We start from the raw sequence: 27598 nt of genomic DNA on the forward strand, positions 1-27598 counted from the left end.
TGTTTGTCTCATGGACCAATTCTTGTCCCAGTTGAGAGCACATAAAAACTCTACAGCAGGGTCGGATTTCATGTTATTTTATTTTTCTTTCATTGGGATTTAGAAGCTGGCAGTATGGAGGAGAGCCTGCACCATGTGGCCCAACAGCTATCTCTGGACCACTAGCACGTGCTTAGCAGACCACCTGGGGCTCTTGGATCATAGCTGAAGAACAGCTGGAGTATAGCCAGGAGCTACAGAGCTGAGGCTTCAGTTACACTGCCACGTACAAATTGAGGTTTTGCTGACTAAAGTTGCTGCCCCATAGGAAGTTAAGATGACATTTAGACTATATCAGCAACAGCACCCATTGCTTTTGACATTTTCACCAGGAAAAAAAAATAGGAAAAAGTTTGGCTTGTAAGGTTCTGTATGGGAATGTATCTAGTCCTACACCTGAGAAAATTTTAGGACAACTTAAAGTATCAGGATACTCAAATTATTTTTGGCACAATATCTGCTAGGTAAATCAGGAAACAGATGATTGATATGCACATTAGATATTTGTCAAGACATGTTCTCCATGCTCCCGGCAGGTGGGCAGATTCTTTCACACATCTCGGCAGCATGGGTGTCTCAGCCAAAAGTCACAGTTTAAAAAGAAAAAATAAATCAACCACATAAATGGTTGACTCAGAATCAAGCAATCATATGACTTAGGTCCCCTGCTATGATGAGGAAAGATTATCGAATCTTGCAAAAGCGCAAAAACTTGCTTTGCCAAGAATGATGTGCCAGTCTTATACTATTCCCCTCCCTGAGAAAGCTTCTTGGTCAGAAGAAAGAGATTCAAGCCAAAAAAGTTCTGAGCTCCGGCCAACCTCATCAGGATATTTCCTACCATGAACGGCCTTAAGGAACTAAAACCAATGACTGTGCCTATCTCTCCAACCAATCTACTTCTAGTACTTCAAACTTATTTGCGGGGCTCACAGTAATTTTCCTATCCATAGTCAGCATTATTCTAATGAGTATATTAATGAGTAAAATTTAAGCACATGCACTATCTGGACAGCGTTACACTGGAAAATTTCCACCTCACAGCAACTTAGAAGACACATGGCTGCCACTCAGGGCCTGCTACCAAAAGTCATGTGCAGCTAGAAAAGCCTCTGATACTACTGATGTGGTTTAGAAACAAGAAATGATGAAGACTTGCCAGACTTGTTCCTCATTAAGGAAAAGGAAGATCACCTTCACTCACAGAGAGTAAGGCAGATTTTTCAGCATGCCTGCCAACCTATTTATATTTGTGAGGGCAACTGCTTTGCTCAATTACTTCCTCCCAATCTACCAGTGACAAAAGAGCCATAGAGAGTGCATGCTCAGGCAACAGTGGGCAGATCCAGGAACAGTCAGGGCAGACCCTTTGGGATTAGGAGGCCTGAGTGTCACTAAAAGGAGAGGCTACTCTTGAACCGGCCATCAATGGAAAACGAGACAATGATGTAACCTGTATGGAGAAGCTGATGCTTTCAGCATACTCCCCCACCATTGTTCATAGATTTAGGAAGATTCATACTCAGATAGTTGCGTGCCTTAGACAAAAAAAGGGCATAGCAAATACAAGGGAGTTTGAGTTGCTGGCATTAATCTTTAAAGCCTTACATGGTTTGTCAGCTGGTTACTTGAGATTACCTCTCTTCCCATGCCTTACTGCTGCAACTGCAGTCAGAGCCCAGATCTGTTAACCTTCCAAATATGATGCAAGACCCATCTTTCCACTAAAACATTATGGAAGGAGGGCATACAAAGGGTTGGAGAATTTTATCTGGGCTCGAAGCTTTGTTGCTAATCTTTTTAGTGGGAGGGTGGGCACTCTATTATGTTATTATGATTTTTTAATTATACGATTGCCTGACTTTTTTGAAATTTCTGGTGGGAAAATTTAAACAAAATATTTCATTTGGGGTTGTGTTGACCCAACTCAAAACATTATGATTTGTGAAAGTAAAACAAAACATTTTCTATCAGTACCTCTGAGGGAATTCTGCACCAAAAAAATTAAAAACTCAACACCAAAAAAATAAAAATTCTGTGCACAATATTTTAAAATTCTGCAAATTTTACTTGTCAGTAAATAAATGTGGAGATTCCAGCATGGCTATGAGGAGCACAGGCCACTGGCTGCACAGAGGTGGGAGATCATCCTGCAGCCTTCCCCACCCCCGGGACACAGATTTGACAGTGAGACTGCATCTGACCCTGACACAGCACAAGGACTGGGCCTGCCCCAAAGGTCCATGTCCTGGGAATAGGGAGCTTCAGGGTGATCTCCCACCTCCGTTCAACCAGTGGCCTGTGCGCCTCATCCAGGCACTGACTGCACATTGATTTATTGACAGATAAAACCGGCAGAGTTTTTACCTTTTTTGGCACATAATTTTCAGTGTTGGGGGTCAGAATTCCCTCAACAGGTGAAGCAACTCACCCGGATTAGCAGCCCCAGGCCAGGTGCTGCAGATGCGGGCAGGCGGACTCCACTCAGTAGCATTCTAGTGTGGAGGGGCTGAGTATAGAGTGAGAGGGTCCTGGGTGAGGGCAGTGAGAGGGTGCGGGAGGATCTGGATGCACAGGGGCTTCTTGGGGGAGGGGGCGTTGCAGGTGAAGGGGCAATGGGGATCTGCAGGAGGGTCCAGGGGAAGGTGGTTGGGGCTCAGTGGGGTGAGGGTCGAGGTATGGGGGGCTCATGGGATGGTCCAGGTACATAGGGGGGTGGGGCTCAGCAGGTTGAGGGGTCAAGTGGGGACTCAGTGGGGAGGGGCTGGCCTGGGTATAGGGGTGGGGGGTCTGGATGCAGGGAGAGGGGGCTTGGCAGGGGATAGTCTGGGTGCAGGGGTGGGGGTCTGGATGCAGGATGGGTGGGTGGAATGGAGAGTAGCTCCCTGTACAGTGATCCATCCCTCCACAACTGAGGAGCGATGGGGGCAGAAAGTAGGGGAAGTGTGCTCCTCCCCCACCCCCAGCCCAGCCAGGACTAGCAACTGAGCCCAGCACAGGGTAGGAACTACTGGCTGGGGTGAGGCTGGGGAGGTCCGGGTGCAAGGGGGGTGGGGCTCAGCCAGGGGATTTGGGTGTGGGAGGGCTCCAGATGCAGATGGTGACACTCATGAGGGTGGGTGTTGCAGTGTGTGTGTGGGGGGGGGAAAGACTCACTGGGGAGGGGCAGGAGGGTCTGCGTCTGGGAGGGATCCAGATGCACAGGGGTTGGGCAGAAAGGGGTGGGTCTGACCTGGCACAAGCTGGGGCATCCCCAGCCCTTCCCATCTGCAGTGATTTACCTCTCTGCCAGCTGTTCCAGGCACCTAAAAATGACACCCCTGCACCTATGCTGAGGGCTGCGTGACCACTTTTGAGGCTTCCCTTTGCATCCCAATCAGAAAGTACTTTTTCTGCAGAGAAGCAAAGAAATCTGCAGAGGATATGAATTCTGCATACGTGCCGTGGTGTAGAATTCCCTCAGGAGTACCTATTAGGTCAGTTCAATATTAATGTATCTGCTTAAGCTGGCATATTGCCTTCTGGGAGTTGTAGTTTGGGTTTCTTATGTCACCATTCTCCTCTATGGGCTATGCTCTTTAGATAGACTGCATATTCCATGATGCATCATGGTCATGTGACTCCTATGATGCACTGTGGCAGTGCAACCAGAGGGGAGACCATGATATATCATGGGCGATGAAGTCAGAAAGCCCATCAATCACATTTCTGCAACTTTCAAAAACCAGAAACCAATTGGCCTTTAAATCTGAACTCCAAAAAATTTCAAGTAAAAGAAATGATGCACCTGAAAATCAAACACAACAAATGTTCCCATGTTCTGTCACCCATACAGTCAGATGTCTAAGTAAATTATCACAAGTTTCCTCACTATAAAACAGTTTAGTTCACAAACGATTTGGAATAGTGATTATTATAATGGAATACCGATTAGCAAACATTAAACTATAAAGGTAAAATAGAAGTACAACTACTCTTCTCATGTGCCTCTCTCAGCTACCTTTTATCTTGGAATTCCCTCTCTTGCTGATCAGTCTCCCACTCCCTCTCAGAGCATCCTTCCAGGGCCAAGTAAGCGCTGTCCAAAGACAATGTGCGCTGCAGGTGACCGCACCTTTGAAAAATCAGGGTCAGCGTGTCTCAATTTGGGCACAAACCCCCCGGGCAGCCAAAACACCAGAGGTTCCTTGTGAGGTTGCAGCTTTGTTTATTTGACTTCAGTTTCACTGCTGCTGTCTCTATTTCCCCATTGTGTCATCCTCTGGAAACAGTGTTTTTCAGACTGCTGGGATGACTTTCCCTCGAGCAAATCATATGCCCTCCCTTTTCAGGGCAAACAAAAGTCTAAATAAAAAAAAAAAAAAACAAGTCAAACCTTCCTCCTCTTTGTTGCAGGTTCTCTGAAGAGCCCTCTCTTCCTATGGACTGCAAATAGCCCTTTTTTCATATGAGGGCTGTCTGTTTACCCCCACATTATGGCAGGGGAGCCCATACCATCCATATTCTACAGGGACCAGGTCCAAGGCCCTTATTAGTGAAGCAGCCAGCTGCTTCAGCCTCAAACATCCACATCACTGTTTCCTCAAGTGCCCTTCTTACTCTGGTTGGCTTGCCGGCCTTTTAGGCCTTCATCCCAGTCCTTCCCTAGTATAAACAACCTCGGTGCAAGTGTCATGAACACTACTTCCCTAGGTGTTTGGTAGCATGCTGAGTGGACCACATTCTCAGAGAACAGCTCTGTAGGTGCTCCAAGCACTAGACATTTCAGGCTCTAGCTCTCAGTGGATTCCTATAAACACTCACAGAGGCCAGTGAATGACAAAAGTGTTGATTTACTAGGGATCCCAGAAAGAAACCCCCTCCCAGCAGCAATCATGCACTGGCCAATAGATCCTCCAGCAGGAGTTCAATCTTTTTGTGACTTGTTCAGACCCATCCACACAGCCATTTGTAGGCTAATCCATAGTATCCACCTTGAAGGGCTCCACTGGCCCCCTTGCCAGTATCATGCTGAGTCTTAGCCCAGCTCTCAGTCTTTTAGTCCTAGTTCCCAGATTGTCCAGCCTTCTTTCCACAGCCACTTTCCTCCAGCCGTCTGGTTCTACTCCCACACAGTCTCTGACTCCCTCTAACCTTGAGCAGAACTTCCCTTTCCCATACCTTAGACTGAGATTATGGAATCCTCACATGGCTGGATCTTGAACTAGGAATTTACACAGTAGCTAGTAATGAGCCAGTAGGCTAATTATAATAGGTTTCTTCAGCTTCTCCCTCCAAGACCTTCTCCAAGATTCTGGCCACAGCACTGTTCTAGGCAACCTCCTCCCCAAGCCAGCAGAGAAAACCTTCCACCTCTCTTTTGAGCTCTATCACACTGAGCCAAAGAGGGCATTACACAGTTCTGCCATGACACGATTCCTCTCAGTCATATGATCAATGAGGAAAAACAGGCACAGATCACATGCTGACATGTCCCAAATTAGAGGACCTGTTTAAAATTTTTGGTCTAAGTGACTCAGCAAAGTTTGTTCTCTGTTCAACCAGTAATGCAACCCAGTTCTTCCTCCTGCCTGTGCCTCCTCCTCCATTCTCTAACTATGAGACAATGTTCCCTTAGCAGAATAGAACACCATGATTATCATACGGCTGGGAACCTCCTTCACACACATTAACAGCTACCCAGGACAAACAACACCAAAACCTACATTTATAACCATCCAACTCAGAATAAACAGTCACTCAAATTGTCAATTTACATGCTTTTTCTTAAATTATGAGACCTATTTGATTTTACAGAGACAAAGAAAGCACAGATTATATATCTGAAAGTAAACTAGCCACTTAACTGACTGTTAGACCATGACAGAGGTCATGAAGAAAAGGCCTTAAATTTAGATAAAGCCATGGTGTGAATACTATATGATTGGCTGGCAGAATGCTGCTGCTAATTATTATGTCATGTAAGCAAAAGGGATTTTGACTGTGAAAGAAGTGGTAGAATGGCTACCATCTGTGGCTGGAGGTTGGATTTAATGATAGTTAGGTGACTAACTCCCCTGGGTGCCTGTGAAAATCTCCCCATTAGAGCATGCCTCTGCTCCTTCTCCCATTGAATATACTAGAGAAGAGTATATGCGAGTCCATGAAAATCATTTGAAATCTGGAAAGAGTTATAATAGAATCCTTTCACTATAGGCGAAATCCTGGCCCTATTGAAGTCAATGGGAGTTTTGCCATTGACTTCAATAGGGCCAGGATTTCACTCTACAATTTTTGGTTGCTTGTTTGTTTCTGGTTCACTTGATAATAAACCAAACAGTTACATGAGAAATCCAGACCACATGCACCTGCTTAAGGCAGTCTACGCTCCAGCTGTTAGATGTCTCTGGTTCAGGAGACTAGGTGAGGTAGTTGACCCTGACACTAAATTTGTATGTTCGAGGGAAGAACAAGTTTATACATAAGACCAAATCTTTCTGCAGCTTTAGTCCGATAGTCTCTCTTTTCTGGGGCTTGGCTGAACACACACTCAAACGTCTTCAGAAACTAAAAGAAATGCGGAAATGAAAAAAAAAAAAAAAAAGAGTGAGCAAAAGTGAGCAAAAATCATTCCCGTAAAGTCAAAACTATTTTGTGGATATATTCACTGAGACTCCAGTTATATGGCATTAATTTACTCCATGGCATCATTGCATCAATTTTCATGATTTTAGTGTTGTATTTTTATATTATATAGTAAGGCTCATACAATATCTGTATTCAGTGTTTAAGTATACAATGTATTCTTATCTTAATCAAGACACTTTTCTACTTCTATATCAAACAAAAATTTACATGTCCAATAAAAAGACCTAGACATTGGATATTTTTTTCTACCAACTAGTAAATCAACACAGGGTTAACAGAATGTGCAAATAATTATATATGTGTAAATATTTTAAGTGTTTATAATTAAATTAAACAGCATACATGTATAAATGTCTCCCCCCAAGCACAGTCAAACCTGTCATTGGCTAATTGATTAATATAAATATATTACTTTTAAAACACTTGCCTTTAAGAGAGCCTATAGCAGAGCATATTGGTATAGATAAATGGTGTATGAATGTAGGAGATTACCTCACCTCCCTCCATTTTCTCCAAAGTCTTGGTAGAAAAGGAAACTAAGGGAGACAAACTGAACTGTGATGCTTAGGGAGTCCCTTGCTTCTGCCTGTCACAGTTTTAAGCCTGCCTGGGGCCTCCGGGGAGTCTGGCTATTCTTACTCCTTCTCTGCCAACCAGACAGTAACGGCCCACTGCTTTTATTCATTACTCTGAATGCAATGCACTAAATTTAACAAGTAACACACTCAGCGGGAATTTATTGGCCTTTTGCAGCATGATTGCAAGGCTGGATATGGATATGGATTCCAATTACCACTGACACCAAGATAAGGGGAATAAAGCCTGCATATGCTTGTTATTAATCAAAGGTAATATTTTGTACGAAAAAGAAAAGGAAAACAAAACAAGAAGAATTTTAAAATACTTAACTAAATATTTTCTTCTTACCAAAGTTCAATTGATCCACAATAAAAATATTTAGTCCAATGTTGCAATAGTAAAAGGAAATATAGATTATATCAAAACTACCATGACAGTAGGTAAATAACAACAAACACAGTTTATAGAAATATAGGTAGATAAATCATATCCCAGAAGATGCGTCACGTGTATTGTGAATTAAAATGAATGAGAATGAGTGTGTACACATATATACACACACACAAACAAACGTATTAACACTCAGAGTAAAAATTCCATGTCATGTATTCCAGAGGGTTGATGTTCATGTTAATCAGATAGTAATAAAGGAAGGGGAAGGAAGAAATGAATTCTTCTTGTTCATATTTGAAGCTTAAAAGAGGTACAATGTGAATTGGTAAAGAACAATCCAAAGAGCACTGTGTCAGGAAAACATCCAGAAACTGATAGATGTGAAATACTGTAGATGTATTTCATTCCCAAACAGTCTCCCAGCAGATTAGATGGTATAGATAGTAGCCGTTTAGCTACATGTGATGTTATTTATCCTATAATACTGCAACCCACACTTATTAAGCATTACCAGTATTCAGAATTCAGAAGCAGGAATTCAGAAGCTCACAAAAGCTTATGCTCAAATAAATTTGTTAATCTCTAAGGTGCCACAAGTATTCCTTTTCTTTTTGCAGATATAGACTAACACGGCTGCTACTCTGAAACCTGTCCAAAGGTTCAGAATTTCCATTCAGTTTGGATGCTGGAGATCAGAGACTTTTCCAAGCAATCAAAACTATTAAGATCTGGAGTTTTGGGAAGGAGGACTCCTGAAGTTACTGGTGCTAACTATTTCTGGTCAGGCTGGAATTATCACAGGAAAAGCATTTTCTTGTAAGTGGCTCAATATTTTGCTTCCAGTCTCCTCCTGAATCAGAAGCAGGAAGTTCAAAGACTAGTCACACAACCAAAAAAATAAGGAAAGACACTTAATTGAAAATGTTTATGCCTCTGAAAAGATTCCGACTTAGATTTTGTCTGAAAACTTTTCATAAATTAAGTGAATACTGTGAAAAGTACTGGCTTCAGAGTCCTGACCACCACAGTTCTCTGTTTATTTAAAAACAGCTATATCTTGGGAAGTGGCACTGAAAATTTCCCCATATTGCCCCAACAATATGCTTCATTCCTAACCTGGAGGGAAAGCCCAATTTCCATGTCCATTCATTGCTTGGCCTCTGCTAAGACTGCCAGTGACAGTGCAAATTGTGAGGTGGACATTTGCCCCCTAGGAACTGAATTGAGAACAATAATTAATTTTGCACAAACTAATCAAGAGCCTCCCAATGGTATTTTGGTTACTCCCAGTCAGGGCTGGATTTGAATCAGTGATGCAGACTTTGGGGCAAAATTTCATAGAAGATTTTACCATTTCACCCGTTCCTAATTTAGAATTCTATATTTCCAACCACTTCGTTGTCATCTAATGCAAGTGCAGCCTTATAAAATATTGGGAGAAAAACATACTTCTGCATGTAACACAAGATGGCTTATCTCTATTGTGACATTTCTCTTCTCTTGTGAGAAGAGATGGACTGGCTCATTTATACCTACACCACTCAGAGTGATCCTTCCCTCACACCTTAAGAAGAGAAATGTCATAACCAAGATTAGCCATCACGAACATATACAAGATAGCTGTAGATAAAGTACATGTTATATTAAGATATGAGTGTCTCATAAAGGGAGGGAGAAACATATCTTTACTTTTAACCAAGGGAGTCACTTACATGACTCAGAAAAGCCATAAATGTTTTGCCCTATCATTTTTGTTATTTTACTTACTGTAACCCATGAATAAGTGTTGGATACAGGGTGGAGCCGGGGAAATGAATAGTGTAACATGGCTGCAAACAACATGTTTTTCATGATCTGTTGATGTACTTTAACATTAACAACATAATAAATATATTATAATGAATAATGGCTCTGACTATAAATTAAATCCACCCATGATTTCATGTCAAAAAGATTTTGAGTCAGTGAGATAGAATTGAAAGCCAGCAGACACATTTTCATGTGTAGCCATTTGTATATTCTTGAAATACATGATGTATATCATTAAGGCAGAAAAGGAAACAGATAAAGGCCTGATTCAGCAGACCACTTATTTAAGTGCAGAACTTAACCATGTGAGTAGTCCTATCAACATCAAATGAGGATTGAAATCAATCGAAATACTCACGTGCTTAAAGTTAAGCACGTAGACGAGTGCTTTGCTGAATTGGGGCCCAGGAACAGCTTAGATGCCCACATTAATTATGAGGAAAAAGAGGACAAACAATGTCAAACAGTACAAGTTGTCAGAGTCTCAGAAACAGAACAAAGAATTTTCCCTGGAGAGATTAGGGTAGAAGGACATTTTAACATGGTGACCATTTTCCCTTCTCTGCTTATTGGCATCAGTCACAAAACGGATCTGAGCTGGGGAGGAGAAAGTAGTTTGCCCAGCTTAAAGTGAACAGTGAGGCTAAAAGCAGAGAGAATGGAGAGAAAGGGCCTGATCCAACGCCCAATAAAATCAGTGGGAGTCTTTCCATTGACTTCAAGGGGGTTTGGATCAGGCCCATACAGAAGGCTGAGGCTGTAGTGGTCTAGATCAGCGATTCTCAAGCTTTAGCAACCCAAGGAACCCCATTTTTTTTTAACTTTTTCGCAGACCCCTCAACCCCCCCCGCAACTCAGGCCCATGCCCCATCCCAATTCCACCCTTCTCTCAAGGCCCCATCACCACCCCCCTCTTCCTGCCCCCACTCCACCCTTGTCCCTCCTCTTCCCCACCTCTTTCCCCCTTCCCCAAGCGTGCCCCATCCCCGCCCTCCCAGCACCTCCTGCACGCCGCTGAACAGCTGTTCCCTGGCGTGCAGGAGGCGCTGGGAGGGAGGGGGAGGAATTGAGGGAGGGAGGGAGACGAATTGATCAGTGGGGCTCACAAACCCCCTGGAGTACCCTCACGGACCCCCAGGGGTCCACGGACCCTAGTTTGAGAAACATGAGTCTAGACAATACACCCTCTGGCCTTTTAAGTCATGAGAGCTTATCTGCCCTATTGTGTACCTATGTTTGTTGCAAACTTGAAAAACAACTTGTCCAAGATATTGTTGTGACATCTTCATGTTACAACTGGAGTTTTACTAGGTAAGAAAAAGGGTGAATGTAGTGGTTTGTCAGTACTACAGTAAATTAAAAGAGCTTAGTCTGTTGTTTTAAAATGTTAATGGAAAAAACAGCACCTTTTGAAAAAGAGTAGAGTTTAATATAGGAATGATATATTTGTCTCAGGAGAATTTGTATTCTGTCTGCAAATCAATCAAGGTATGGTAAAACAATTTCAAATGAATCACAGTTGAATGCATAAAATTCGGGGAACAAAGACCGATAGCTGCACATAATAGACAGATGACAATACTTATCAAAAGACAGGGAAATGAATTTCTTCTTCTTCTTGTAAATATATAGACTCATAGATTTCAGTAGTTTCCACTATAAATGACACATAATTTTTGTTTACAGAACAATTCCTAGAAAGCAATTGTACCCTCCATACTTTCACGACCGGGTACTTCTGATGTGTATTAGATCAAGATTCTCTTGATTTAAGCAAAATCACCAAAATGTGGATTGCATTGATGACTTTAATGAAAAATATTACTGTCTTCTTTTTTTGAATTTCTCACAATGCTATTAACACACTAATCCTTGCAAATCATTTAAGAAATAAGGACAGGCGAAAGCATCACATTGGAAGGGAATAATTTCATGCCTCAGATGTGTTGTGAAGCATGAGTTAGGAGAATGAGTGATTTCAGTCACCTGAGAAGTGCAATAATTCCCAGAAGTGCACTGCCTGATGGATCTTATTGCTATTACTGCGTGGAAATTATTTTAGAAAAGGTCTAACCCATGGATTTACTAAGGATTATTAGATATTATTGATCAGTATGGCAACCCAGACACAATTTATAATCCACTATTTAATATACATGGAGCAGGCTAGGTTAGGCCACTGAGCTAAATTTTCTAATAAAACACACATTTTAAAAATTAAAAATGCCTGACTCCAGTAAAGCGTTTCTGAAACCCCAGCCCTACTGTGCTTTTACAAGCTCTGCTATAGTAAAAAATGAAATTGAAAAACTAGGCTTTTGTGCAGCATATTGTGCCCTGGAAGGCTCTCAGTAGAACACGGTGGACAATTCTGTAGCTTCCCAGCAATGACATTTGTGCAGTCCTGCATCTTGCGGGATTCAATGACATTTGTGTGGACAAAGAAGCTTAATGGAGAGGTAGCCTCTGTAATACTGTTACATGACCTCATGGTCTCCTTATTGGTGGGTTAACACAGACATGTAGAGTCCCTGGAATAATAACAATGGCATGAGCTCAATCTAACAACGGAACATGTATTTATTACTTAAAGAGGGTACAGAGACAGCTTCCCTGCTGTTGGTACAGTTTCCCTCTCTGCCCAAGTAAGAAAGTATACACCGCAACTCACTCTAAGTGTTACTTCCTCAGACAGAAGTCCCTCCCATCTGGAAGGAGCCACACCTTTTAGAGGCTATCTGTTGGAATGCCAAGAAACAAGCACTCACTTGGCAAGTACAATAACTTTGCTACAAAATCATCTAGTCAAAAGAAAGACCTCTAATACACTAATTTTTTTGTATTTGCCTCTTGTTCAGTTAGGGAAGTGGGGATGGAAATGATGTATCAGCATGTGTAACTTTAAATTCAGAGAGGGATTAATGGAGGCATTCCCAATTTATGTTTTGGGATTTAATTCATTATTATCTTAAACCTACCTTCCATGAATATGCCTTTATGCTGGGACTGGGACTCTGAAAGAGAGGAAAGCTGGAAATGGGATCTTTATCTTAATCTGGTAAAATATTACTTTAGGTGTGACGACAACCAGAATTGGTTAAATGTTTGATACGTGCTTAATTTTGAGGCCTTGTGGTTGGCAGAGGTCATCTATCCTGAAAAGGGTCCTTTTCGTGACTTTATAGAAGTACTCCTCCCACACATTCTGTATTTGAAAAGTACGTGTTTAGTTACAGTTTGGAAACAGATGTATAAAATCTGTCAGCAACATAAAGATTAGAGCTGGGTGAAAACAGTAATTTTACCAAAACATTAGAATTGGAATAATTTTAGTTTTACAGGTTTTTATAAGGAGCCATTTTTTTAGTTATTCAAAACTGAAATAAAAAATTTTCAGTTTTGAAAATATTTGGTTCTCAGGGTTTGTTTTCCCCTCTTTGCTTTACCCCCTCAACTTTGACACTGAAAAAAGAGGAGTAAAAGGGGGGGAAGAAAATGAAACTCTTTTTATTTGAAAGTTTTGTTGAAAAAATGGAAACTATCAATCAATCAATAAATAAATAAATTCTGTTTTGGAAAAAAAATGACCATTTTTCAAAGAATTTTTGTTTGAAAAATCTCTACCAGCTCTAATTAAGTTTCCAAAATTATGTTTATGGTTCAAATGTTTCTTCTTTTGCCTGAAGGTTTACATTTATAATATGTTAGTACTTCTATCATTTGGCATATTTTGAGATGCAATCCTGCCAGAAGATCTATCAATATTTTCTTCCTGAATTCATGCTCATGTCATATTGTTTGACCTCTAGTGCAGTGGTCCTCAAACTTTCTTTTTCACAGACCACTTGCAAATTGCTGAGGGTCTTGGCGGGCCACTTAATGATCTTTCCAAATGTTGTTTGTACCGTTAGCTAACTATTGTAAAGCGCTTTGGATAAAAGCGCTATATAAAAAAACCGTTAATAATAATTAACATTTTTTTGTTCCACTAATAAAAACACACAACTCATATTTTAATATCAGTAGTTTTACCTTTCTAGTGCAATGTGCTCTCTCTCCCCCACCGCAGCAGCCCACGAGCTGTGGCTGGGAAGGAGGGCTGTCTCTCCCCGGCAGCCGCAGCCCTGGATCTGGGGAAAGTCGCCTCTTTCTCTGGCAACTGGAGCCCTGCACTTCCCAAATTCCCCCCACCCCCTCTTCTCATCCCACTGCCCCCTCCCACCTACCCCTTATTCCCCACAAGGCCCCCACCTCATCTTACATGTGCATCTTCTCCAGGGTCCAGGCACCTAATTAGTGGAGCCATGCCCGCACAGGTCCACTAATTAGGTGGGTGGCCCTTCATTGGTGCCCAGCGTGCAACTTAGAGGGAACTATCTGCGGACCACCTGACTGAAGCTTGCGGACCACCAGTGGTCCGCGGACCACAGTTTGAGAACCTCTACTTTAGTGGCAAAGGAGTTTAACTGTATTATGCTGTGGCAATCACCTTTTATGCTGGACCTGGAAATCTACAGGTAAGAGTCAAATCTTCAAATAAGTCGGAAAAATTAAGATCAATAACAAAAACATGCCAGCATGCGCGTTAGGCAGCCAAATGCCTGTCTTCCCCGATTTGTGAATTGCTCTGGGCTCCAGGTGAGAGCTAGGCATCTAGACACCTAGGAGAAGGCAGCAGTGCGCGTGCCCCGAAGCAGGAACATAGATGCCTAGGAAACTTCTACCCTGACAACTTAGTGCTGAGTTAGTTTAGGAGCCCAGAGTTTGGCAGGATTTTAGTGGCTCACAGTAGAGCCTAAAGCTGGGACTTAGGCCACTAAACTCAAGACTTTAGGTGGTGTGTAGAGTACAGACTGTATTCCCAGCTAACAAGAGTACAAATAGCAGTGTAGACAATGAGGCACTGCTTAGGCGAGTGGTTTGCCCTACACGCCTGAACCCTAGAGCATATACCATACACAGCTCTCTACACTCCCAGGCAGTGCCTCCCATGTTTACATGCTGCTACTTTTAGCAGTGTTGTGTTCCACTCCCACCCCGTTGCCAGAACCTTTCCCTGCCACAGTGAAAGACTCCGGCAATGGGAAAAAGCTCTGGCAGGGGGAGGCAGCAAGGAGCTGCTGTAGCCTTTCCCCACTGCTTCCCCTCTGCCAGAGCCTTTCCCTGCCCCGTGTAGCTACACCCCACGATGAGCGTGGAGGCAGCCTGCCTTTCACTGTGGTGTGTAGTTACACAGACCCTACACATCACTGCAGGTGTAGGCAAGCATAGACAAAGCTTTAGGCACCGAAATCTGGGGTTTAGGTGCCAAACACCTTTCTGGATCTGGGGCACAGTGACAGGCTTTCCTTCCAAGCACCACATATTCCAGCTGACCACTGCACATCATTACCCTTAAGGAGGGAAAAACTACCCTTAAGGAGTCAGTCTACCCCATCCAAGAGCCCTGAAATAGGAAGCAATTTTCAAGTAGTTATGGGTGAAAAACAAGTGATTTGGAGGTTCAGATGCTTTGGTCTACAAACAGATCTGAAAATTGTGGAAATGAGGCAGTGTAAGTTTCAGGTTACCTGGTGAATAGGTGATTTTTCATTTGAGCTGGTTTGCTTATCCTCATTGTCAGCTATTTTATATTATGGGCACAATGTCATGTTGATTTAGGCCAAACATTTAGAGTTCATATCTAAATTTTACAAGGCTTAAGCTCACTGGCAATATGTCCACGCATTTCACTAAGGGTCCATTTAAAATTTGTGTTTTGTTTTGCTTGGCTTTGAACAGTGATTGAAGCTCCAACATTACAGGACTATACCAGGATATGAGAGCTAGATAGTGGACCTGAAACTAGCTATAAACAAAACTGACCCTGACTAGCCTATATGGTAGTGTCCAAACTAGAAAAATGCAAAAAGTAAAATTAAAAAAAAAAATGCCATCCCGCCCCCCAAATAAACAACTCACCATTAATGATGAGAAGTAAATGAGATAAATATGATTTTTTTAACCAATGTGCCTTCTAAATGTTTAGTTGTGAATTTTAAATAATATATATACTGGTACTATACAATGTACTCCTGACTTTGTATTCAGTGTTGGTAATATTGTATTAGCCAATTCAGTGTTGGTAATACCCAGCAGTGGTAATATTCAATAATAGAATCTAGCTGGATGATTCATCAGCCAATCAGATTGTGGAATTTCTTCCATCCATTTTTGTAATTCAGGAGAGACCTTCTCTATCTCACCCACCCCCATTCCCAGTTTAACCCTCCAACGATCCTTTTATCCCATATTGAAAAGGGCTATAATCCACACTAAATATGCTAATCAAGAATTACCTTGAGAGTCTTTTTTGATCATTTGACTTATACAAATGTGCTAAACTGTGCAGAAAGCTGCCGGTTATCTGAATAGTAAAGTCACTGTCTCTTGTATGTGTTATACCATTTCCTTTGTCCTGTACCATAGTCAGGTTTTAAACATACTACTGTGTATCCCCAAATCCAGGCTGTGAGATTAGTTGAATGGGGTGAATTCCATATAAGCAAGGCTGTTATCCTGGCTAAATGCTGTGACCTTCCAATCAAGAGATATTGCAAATAATTTTAAGGAGAACAAAGAGGGGAAGGAAACCAGTCTTTGTTCCCAGTATCCGCATTTAGATCTCTCTCTCTCTCTTTCTCTCTCTCTTTCCCTGGGTCCCACAGAGAATATTCTCTGTGTCTGAAGATTTATGTGTAGATAGCGGATGAAGTTCCATTAATGTTTGCATAAGCATCCTCTTTGCTGTAGGATCCCCTGAAAGAAGAGTGCTAAAGGCAGCTGCAGGAAGGGGAAGTCCCAGTAGCACAGTGGGGCTGTGCTGCCTGATGGCCAGTCAGGGAGCAGAGGGCCTCAGATGCATGGCTTCTGCATCAGTGGTCCTATGCCTCTGGGGGAATCTCCGTGATCTGTGGGTTGTGGGAGTGAAACCCTTTCCACTTTTCAGGTGGAAAAAGCTTCACCCCCAGCTCCAGGGGAACAAGCTAGGGAAAACTCTCTGAGTAAAACACCACAGAAGTTTCCTTCAACCAGTGCCTTCTCCTGAGCATTTTTCCACGGGAGGGGCTATGACCCTACTAATTGTTGCTATAATTGTCAGGCCGTATTACTCAGAAGGTGCTCAGCACCTCACAGGCTTGAGCCCTACATTCCTGTACAAAGGACAAGAAGAAAAGGGCAGAGTTTAGCATTACAGACATTAGGCTAGATTCTCAGCTGTTTGAAATTGGCAGAGCTCCACAGCCAAGCCAATTTGTACCATCTGAAAATCTGGCCCTATGTATTAAGATAGGTCCCTTGGAAATATTGCATAGTCTTGATGCAAGCAGAAATGCCTAATGTGCCCTTCCCATTTCTATTATTTAAAGGGTCACTAATCAATCAGGATACCCCACTGAACTTACCTTACTGGCCAGTCTACATACCAGACTATCAATATTTATTTGGCGCCAACAACATCCCTTTCATATATATTGCACTCTGTGAACGCAACCTTAGCCATCTCCCTCCTGGAGCAGGGCTGGCATAAACTGAGAACTGGGAAATGATCCCCTACAATTCGCATTGCAAACTGCAGGGAAAGTGCTTCTAAGCACCACCAGTTTCTGTTGGTACAGTAGTGGCGAGCCTAGGAAGGGTTAAAGTTTTGTCTGTGACACTGAAATTGAGGCCAGCTGTAGGTCATATTCACGTCCCAGTCACAGGAAAATGAACCTGTGAGACAGAACCTAATTATCTGCTAAACCAAAAGCCAGTCTCAGTTCAATAACTTACGACAGAGCTGGCAGCCAGATATAGTGTTGCCATGGCAACACTGAAAAAAACCCACTGCAGTGAAGAACAAGAAGGAAAAGAAGGAGACTGTAACCCTAAATATGCTGTAGCCATTTGATCTTGGACAAGTGTGTATGTCTAAAGAACCAGATTGCTACAGCTGTCTATCCACTTTAATATCCTCTATAATTACTGAAATGAAAAATGCAATTATAGTGTGCTCTGAGCTAAAAACCAGGAGAAACTGGCTAACTGGGAATTAATTTTAGAGCGAACAATATCAGCTTCTTCCCTTCTCAACATGCAGACTCTGGGGGTTGGAGAGCAAAGGTGCCTGCTTCATGCTTGTCCAAAATTCTTTCATACCAGGCAACCCTTTGGTTTTCACCATTGCGTTCCCTTCCCCCTGTCTTCTCCCTGAAATATCCACAAGGGAAGAGTTTAGTAGATTAAAGCACTAACTCTCACTTTGGAATCATTACTGTGGTTAAAGAACTGTTTAAAGTTATGAGTAAAATGAGTGTAAAGGTCTCAGCTCAGTGGCCAGGAAATGGTACCCTACCCCAGACAGCTACAGTAGATTATATGCAGAATAATCAATCTATGTTTCTAAAAGGCACAGGACTAAGGACCAATCCTGCAAACACTTACTACCAAGTATAGTGCTTGCTACCATGAGCAGTTCAAGGGAACTTCTGTTTGGTGGTAAAGTTTGGGGCTCTAAGATAACATGAGAACTGGGTTTTTGTCTCTCCTCCTCATCCCGCCCCCCCATCATTAGCCAGATAAAAGGAAATCTCACCCTACAGCTGCCTGAACTGTACACAATTTGCAAATAACCAGAGAAGTCCACTTGCCTGTTTGCCAGTTTCTTAATTACAGCCACAAAAGTTCATCCAGCACCTAAAATGAATTCTTCTTTTTGAAAACAAAGAATTACTGCTTGCTGCTTCACAGAGATCATGTCACTTTTGGAGCATTTTGTTCTATAGACCTGATGTCAAACAGGTTAGCTGAGATTTCATAAGAGGTGGGGGGTTGTGCGAGAGAGAGAGAGCGCTATTAAATAAAATACTGTGGTTGGGAAAATAAATGGAAGTCAAAGAAACCCCAACCCAGCCAAGCATTTATTTTGGTCAGCACTTCTGTTCTACGTGCATTCAGGTTTCTAGTCAGTGCTATTCAAAGCAGATTGCTAACCAGTGAAATTCAGCCAATCACATATTTCTGTTATTGAATCTCAAAACACTGGGTAACTTTTAATTTAAAATTAGATTTCTACTAGGGATTTATAGTGGCAAAAACATTTCCTTCCTGAAAGCGTGATGATGAAACATCATCCTCATGTTTGTTAATCTTATGTAGTTTTGCTTCATATTACTGGGCAAACTGCTGTCCTGATCCTGCACCTTACTCAGGAAGAACTTCCATTATTCCAATTGGAAGGCTGCCTGAAAAAGGAATACTTATTCTGGTCCTCTATGCTTTGTAAAGCAGGTTGCACATCTACTGCTACTGCATGGTGCTATATAAGTAATAAAGGAAAATAACTTGTTCAGCGGTATGTTATTGGGTATCGTAGTTGTTGCTCACTGTGTAGAGAAAAACACTTATTTTTCTTCCATTGCAGGCAGTGGGGAATAAAAGTATGTAAGGTTCTCCTTGCATCTCTCAAATGACAAAGTTAAGGACCTGAGCTTGTAAAGAATTGCTACTGAATGTAGCATTTACTCCCCTGTGTAGTCTCATTGAGCTGCTAGGGGCCTAGGATGTTTGCAGAGTGTTGGGGAATGCGTTCCTTCTATATGCATGCATAGTTCCTGTTAACAATAATGAACATCAAAGGGAGGATACGCTGTTAGTTTCAATGGGCCAGACTGACAGCTGACATAAGTGGGTGCATTTCTGCTGAAGTCAATGGAGCAGAACCAGCTCATGCCAGCCATGAATTTTGGCCCCATTTTTATTACTGCAAATATAAATGTCCCAACCCTGGACTTTAGCTGTGCGTTATGTTTCTGAAGTGTTGATAACATGCTTTTAAACCAACCTGGGAATGTTCTCCTTCTTCAAGTTTTGCAAAGGCCTTATAGGACCAAGTCTGCGGCTGGGGTAAATAGGCTTAAAGGTGCTAATTTACAGCAGGTAAGGCTATGGTCCACAAACTCATCCAGAATGCATTTTTTTTAAAGGCACATTTTAGTAGTGACTCTAGATTTTCTGTGATAAAGTCTAGTCTCTGAAAATTCAAGAAGAAACAAATAGTACAGCAACGGAAAACCTGTTTAGGTAAGCAAACATGTAGGGAGAAAGCAGGACCAGATTAAAGCATATTAAACCTGGAGCCACAGCAGATCAGAATCTCAGCTTTCATGTAAAGAAACAGAACAAAAGATAACCCTAGAGATGCCATCTGTATATTGAAAAGGTGACCAAAGTGTGATGATGTCTGCCTGAGTATGCAGACAGCCTGAAACAATAAAGCCAAGAGATGTGAACTGCCCTGAAAATTGTGGCTATCCCCAGGATGGGCAGGGCCACGGCAGGGTGTGGAGCAATGGGGAGCCCCATGTAAATTGTGCCTAAAACTCCAGATTGCTTCAATTCAGATATGGGCTAATAGGTTGATTGTTTACTGAGGTCTCATTTCTTCTTGCTGTATTCTTGTAATTCTCACTGATTGACGATTGTGCGTGAACAACTAGAGGAGAACAACCCCGGCTATGACATTACTGGGACGTTGCTTATTAAAGAACATCAGGTCTGTACATTTAGAATTGTTCTTTACAGCTGTGAAAATTATAAGCTAGAGTAAATGCTGCTGGTCTCCAGTAGCTCCTCCACTGAAATGCGAACATGTGCCTCAGCTAATTCTGTGGGGCTTGGTACAAAATGGTAGGAAAAGATCACCAGGTAACGAAAAGAAGGACATCGCTCTGTCATGGCAGCAGCATTAGAGACATTTATTGATTAAAATGTCTTTGATTTTTAGCATCAGCATTCACCCCTCCCCCCCCCCAAAAAAAAGAAAAAGAGAGAGAGCTTGAGAGAGAGAGAGAGAAATATTGTCAGGCTATTATGGCCATAACAGTAGTGCAGACCAAGGGCCAAATTCTGGCTTTTCATGTGTGCATGAAATGCCCACTGACCTCCAACAGAGCTGCGTGCACACATCTGGGGGCAGAATTTGGCCCCAAGAGATTTCATTCAAATCCCCACTGAAAACATTAGGCCATTTTAACTTCGGGCTGTAATTCTCCAAATGGTCACATGCAAATATTTTAAGGGACTCTGTGAACAAGCAACTTCATGTGGAATTTTTAAGGGGACCCAATGAAGCACAGGACCCTAGGGCCATTTAAAGTCAATGGGATTCAAGTGCCTAACTCCTTCAGGCCCCTTTGGCATCCCATCTATACTGTAACTGAAATGGCCCGCCACAGCCAAAACAAACAAGTCTCATTGGTTCTCAGTTTGGCTGTGGACTCACTGGGTGACCAAATCCATTCAGTCCAGCCTTCGTGAATAGACCCCAGCCACCTTGTAGTCAGATTAAAAAATGTGTTATAGCTACAGCTGCTATCTAGGCTAAAGGTGGGGTTGTTTTTTAAAATCTGGTTATAGCACAGTGAATCTGTTTTCCCACTCCACCACACCAAGCATAGTCACCTGTGCAAAGTGGGTGGAAAATGATACCATTTTCACCTGGTAGTATTTTGTGCACAGGTGTAAATGACTACACAAGGTGCACAGCAATGGGGAACCAGGTCTCGTTTGTCCTAGCCACACCGAGTGGATCCAAGTCACAACTGCATTCGTTACAGCTGTGCTGAGTAACCAATACTAAACTTAAGTGTTTGTACTGCGCAGCCAGAAGTTGAAAGAAATGACTGAAGAAAATACCAACTAAATCCATTTGGATTGTCCTCATATAACATGTTGTTGCATGTCTTGATAAACTGGAATTATAGAGCAGAGTATCTTGAGCTAATCCTCTTAAAATCAACATTTAGCAGTAGATATTACATTTTGTTTCTGTAACAAGAACTGAATGGCTGTCTTATGAAAGGGGGCTGCAGATTACATCAAAGCACATTTTAGCAAACGTTATAGACATTTACAAATTATGGGCCCATAATTAGAGTGACAGATACAATATATGAATCATCCAGTCAGGTTGCAAGTTACAAAAACTAAACATCTCATTTAACTCCAGTATGAATATTTAAATTCAGTTTCCATTCAAAACCGTTTTTGTATTCAGTAAAACTGGAATATAGTGAGGTTGCTTCAGTTGCTACTTTAAAAAAAGTGTAAGTAAACTGAATATGGTTTTAGATTTCTTTGCCAAATGGCCAAATATATCCTTTAATGGGATAACTCAAAGTCACAGTGCAGAGCTGGTATTCAGCAATATGCCAGTCTTCAACCGGGGCTTCTTAGATGAATCTGTAATTTTTTTTATGTGAAAAGAATTCCTCGCACATGAAATACATCCCAATATATGTTACAGTTGCCCCAGTCCTGCATTGCTTGGATTCCCAGAACTGCAGAGGAAAATCAATAGGCATTTGGGGTGCAAAAGAAAGGTAGGAGCAGATTCATAATATGGATTATTTCAGCACTGGAAACTTTATGAGTGATTTGTCAGGTTGGAGGGGTGCAACTTTTCCAAACCTAACATTTACTGGGTAAAATCCTGTCCCCATTGAAGTCAATGGCAAAACTCACATTGACTTTAATGGGGCCAGGATTTCACCCATCATCTTTATGTCTAAGAGCGTTATCGTGTCCTTCTGTAAGTATGTATGCAGCAGGGTATTCATTTACACTGAAAACTACTCATGAAATCATCACCGTGCTACATGACACATCTTGCAATCAAAGCCATACTAAAAATCCCTCCATTACACAGAGCAATGCACACAGGCTGAAAAAGTTGCACAACTGTCAGAAAAGGGCCAAAACCGTCAGAAACAGCCACCATACCTCATGTGACGAGGAAGGCTGCATGCCCACACATTACAAAACATGGTTGAAAAAAGCCCTTAAAACAGGTAAAACAGCTGAGTTTAATTAAGGTTGTTAAGCACAATTGTGACCTGGGGCCTCAGTGACACAAAGCAGATATCTGCCCAGGCATACATAAGTCTTCAGCTGAGTTTTGCCAAACTTCCAAATTCACAAATGCAGCTGCTGGGGCTATTTTGGGACTGCACTCCCTGTTAACCCAAATGTAATCCAGACTGTCAGCACTTTCATCCCACAGCAGCACTCTCTCTTTTGCTGCCTCTAGTGATGTTCTGAGATACACCCAATGGACATATTTGCAATCGGCAGCATCCGGTATGTGCATTGCCCTTGCATTGCATGTCAGTTGATGCACTGCACTATGCTGCATTTGCTCTGGGTTTTTTCATGTTATTCTTACAATTTTTCAAGGGTATCATACACACAAAACGAACTCCTACCACACTGCCACAAACACCATTCTGTTTTCATTGCATAAAAAAATTGCTGTATGCGGCTTTAAGTCGTTGAATTTAGAATGACAACAGCCACTTGTGTCGACCGTCCTTCAGTGTAGGTCTTGGACAATCTTCCTCATTCCCCTGCAGATAGCTCCATTTATCCAATGGCAACTCCATATCAAAATGGTAGATAACGCTCTGCTAACTTGCCTTAGTGCCAGACCTTTTCATTATTTAATGGCACTTTTGAAAGTGCCCTCATCTTGTCTTCTGACCGACAGTCAGTTCAAGGAAGTTGTGTTCTTGCACTGGACCGCTGTACAGGAACGTGTATGTGGATTCTCATGATTTAACTTCGCTTTTTGACGTGCCCTTCATTGATCGCCTGTGATTGCTGGGGTAATCAATGAAGTCTTGCTATACTGTGGCTGTGAAGTCCCCTGCTGGCCTATACATGTGTACTATATAGTCTGGCGCACCACAGCAGCTGCTCCCACAGGGAACCTTCATCTGGAAGAGCTATCCCATTATATTAGCAGCCATGAATGACAGAGACAATTAAGGAGAAGGTACATTATTTTTTTCTAATTTTTCCTCTTTTTCTTTTTGTCAGTGCAACTCTGTTCTGGGTGCTTCAGTTGCAGAGCTTGCTGTGGGAATATTTGGCCAGTCCAATAAATTCATGCAAAATTTTGCATATGGGGCAGCTTAAAAAAAAAAAACCCATCCAGGGATTCCATCCCTAAGGTTTTGTTTGTTTGTTTGTTCTGCATCCAAATTTTAGAAAATGCCTAGGAAAAGTTTCTGTCAGGCTGGATGGGATGTGTGCATGATGCGGATTCATCCCACCCCCCCACCCCCAGGAAGAATTCCTGGGGAGCTCAGATTAGGGTAACAACATTGTTGTTTCTTCAGGGGTTATGGCATGCACTCCCCCCAACACCTGGCCAGCTCTGAGAGCCCCGGAGTCTAAGATTATGCCCCCCACTACATTCCAGGTATCTGGTACCTGCCAGGGAGGAAGGGGAAATTCAAAGGACATTTGCTTCACACCCCAAAAGGGGAATGTCCCAGCACCTGCACAAGATTGCAAGGGAGGGAAGGTTCTTTTACACACACACACACAGAGTCATGTCCACAGTGTGCCGTTTCTAGAGACACACTTCTATAATTGTATATCGTATGTAGGAAGTGAAAGTCATTGTATCACACAACTTATCCTTTATCAAGATTATGGGAATCCTGAATAAGACACAAAAAAGAACAAGAAAAGGTTTGGCGTAGTATCCCAACATTTGTGAAATGAAATTGATTTCCATTCAAATCAGGTCTTTTACTCTTCTTGAAAATGTCAAGGTGTCTGCCTCGGCCATTACCAGACTGTGATTTATAGTTGAGACAAAGTGATAATACTCAGGTGACTGTCTGGAGTTGTACTGCAGTGTCTGGAAAGGCTACAGCTGACAGCCACCTCTTTTCTTAACCAACTTGCATTGCTTATCTAAAATCACAGTCGTTCCCCCCAACCCTTGATAAGAAAACGATAAAATGCAGGTCTAAAGATTTACTTAGACTGAGGAAAATAAACGAGAATTGGGAAGGGAATAGATTACAGATCTGCAGAGGAATACATTAAAAACACTTTATGACAAACTGTATCTCCCCTGTTTGGAAGAATGTACTTAAAACATGATCCTGAGCAGCTAGTTCACATTGCAGAAATCGTTTTAACTCACCTGTATAAAGACAATGTATTTCTGTAATTCACATGAAGAACAAGTATGGGAAATATTGAATGTCAAGATAAATTTCCAAACATTCATAGTTCTAGTCCCACTTTTATTCCATTTGGAATTAAGAATAAGATATTTTGCCAACCATACCATTCAGAGAGAATATCAAATACTGTCATTGGCACAACCTAGGTGATAAGGTTGCACCTAACATGATTTGCACTTTATACATATGATTAGAAAGAGTTAGAAATATTGTATGGCCAAATAGTTAAGGCATGGCTTCATTGCAGTGCTGTAGTCGTGGCATAACCCCCCTCCCACCCCCACAAGGGTATAAAAAAACCCACTGTGTAGTCACAGCCTAAAAAAACCCACCTCCACGAGGGGAATAGCTCCCAGCGCTGGGGCACTGTCTACACTGGCACGTTACAGCACTGAAACTTGTGCTCAGGGGGGTGTTTTTTCACACCCCTGAGCAAGAAAGTTGCAGCGCTGTAAAGTGCCAGAGTAGACAAGCCCTTAGATACGCAGTCGTTTCTCCCATTGACTTTAATGGGAGTTTTGCTTCAGTCGGGCTGACCGGATTTACTCTACAGAGCCATGGGCCAGATTTATAAAGGTATTTAGGTGCCTAAAGATGCGTATCAGTGCCTCGTGAGATTTACAGAGTGCCCAAATAGATTAGGTGCACAACTCTTATTAACTTCAATGGGTGTTAGGCACCTACGCTGTTTAGGCACTTCTGTAAATCTGGCCCCTTACCCTTTCAGCTACAAGTGCAGAGGGGCCCTAGTAACTTGTGGTCAGAGTGGATAACCAACTCAACCTGAGCTCCTAGTGCAATGGAGTGGTCAGGAGACCAGATGTGATCTATGAATGTATAAGGAGGGGAATACAGAGTAGAAATAGACAGGCATTATTGCCACTGCATATAGCATTAGTGAGATCGTTACTGATATGCTGTGTCTAGTTCTGGCGCCCACATGTGTAAAGGATGTTGGCAAATTAGAACAGGTTCAAAAACCAGCTACAAGACTGATCCAAGGTCTAGAAAAACCAGCTTTTCAGTGAAAGTCTACAGAAGTTCAATCTATTTAATTCATCCAAGAGGCAGGTAAGAGATGACTTGATCAGAGTCTACAGGTACCTATATGGGGAAGCTGGACAAATTCAGACTAGAAATAAGGTGCAAATTTTTAACAGTAAAGGTAATTAATCATTGGAACAATTTAGGAAGGGTAATGAGGGATTATCCATCACTTGAAGTCTTTATAATCAAGATTGGTTGTCTACTAAATATATGCTCTAGCCCAATCAGAAGTTATGGGCTTGATGCAGAAGTTTATATGGTTCATGTTATGCAAGAGGTGACATGGCTTTAAAAATAGCTGAATCTATAAAGCAGAAGCATTCTAGTTCTGCTGTGTGGGGGAGAATGCCAGCCTCAGAAGCAGGTGGGGCATAGCTTATATGGCACCAAGTCTCCTAGCATAACTTAATGCAGCTGGTGTTTGGGAGCTGGCTGGGCATGGAAGCAGAGGCATAGATATCACGACTATGCTGTCCTTGTGGGTCAGCTGTGTAAGAGCAGTAGAGGCTACTGCAATCATTAGGGTTTGCTGTCACTTCATGGTATGGGCTAGATGCTGGGGGCAGGATTTTGGCCTTTATGAGAATAAGCAGGAAACACAATTTTTTGTATATATCTCTGTATATAGAACTGTGGGAAGTGTACAGAACAGGTTTATCTAGACAATTACTGAACCTAGCAACTCTTTCTTGAAGAGCAATTTATTGACAATACTTTTCTTACTGGAAGTCTCAGAAAACCATTGGGAGCATTTTAAATGATCCATCTAAAAACTCATAAATGTGGGTGCAGAAACTAAGTTGGAAGGTCTTGATGTGGAATACAAGACTCAGGGCACTGGGACAGAGAACCTATCACCGATTTAAATGTGAGCCAAGTCAGCAGTGACAGAAAGTTACTACAATCTGGCAGCTAGTGATGGATGTGAAATAAATTGTAGTGGTCAATGCAGCTGCTTGTGGACAGACAACCACATTACAAAAATACACCACCAGAACTGGCTTAGGGTGGATATTAAAGACTGTGTGGTCTGGAAGACTGAACATCCCACTCACATCTATAGAAGTGGTGGTCCCTGAAGAATGGGCTTAGGCCCTGGTCTACACTACAGACATGTTGATATAACTACATCACTCAGGGGTGTGGAAAATCCACATCTGATTGATGTAGTTATACTGACCTAACCCCTGGAGTAGACAGCGCTATGTGGACGGGAGGGCTTCTCCATTAACATAGCTACTGCCTCTTGGGGAGGGGGAGTAGCTGACAGGACAAGCTCTCCTGTTGGCACAGGTAGTGTCTTCACTAAGCGCTGACACAGCTGAGCCACTGCAGCACTGGAAGCGTAGGCAAACCCTGCAGCACATTGACAGTGGTGTTGGGAAAATTGCACTGCAGCTGCTCATGCTGAGTCCCTTCTGGGCCCAATCTTGCAATTCCTGAAGCACTGGGTACATTACCAATGTGTATGAAAATGTCTGTCCAAGCAAACCATGACCTTGATCTGAGTATTCATTATTGGTGTTACAGTAGCGCCTAGAGGTTCAAACCAAGATGAGGGCCCCATTGTACTAGCAATTGTGAACACACCTAGAAAGAGACAATCCCTGTCCTGAAGAGCTTACAGTCTAACTCGACAAGACAAAGGGTTGGAGAAAAGAAGAATAACTATACCCATTTGAATGGGGGAACAGAGACAGAGAGATCGTATGCAACTTGCTCCAAGCACACAGGAAGCCTGTGGCACAGCTAGGAATTGAACCCAGATCTCCTGAGTCATAGTCCACTGTCTTAATTACAAGATCATCCTTCCACTGAGTAAACAACAAACCATGGCATAGGAAAAAAAAGATACTCATGAATAGTAGGAGAGGATCAATATTCGGTGGAGAGAATTCTGAGGCATGGGTTGATGTTCATTCCCCGTGCATTGGGTTGATTTTCTCCAATCTTCAGACACTTATCTGACTTTTATAGCAAATGCATGTGCCCTGTTACTTGTAAACATTTTTACAGCGTTTTGAATTTTAGCCATTAAA

Source organism: Lepidochelys kempii, chromosome 1 (genome assembly GCF_965140265.1).
Source record: "Lepidochelys kempii isolate rLepKem1 chromosome 1, rLepKem1.hap2, whole genome shotgun sequence".
Lineage (NCBI taxonomy): Eukaryota > Metazoa > Chordata > Testudines > Cheloniidae > Lepidochelys > Lepidochelys kempii.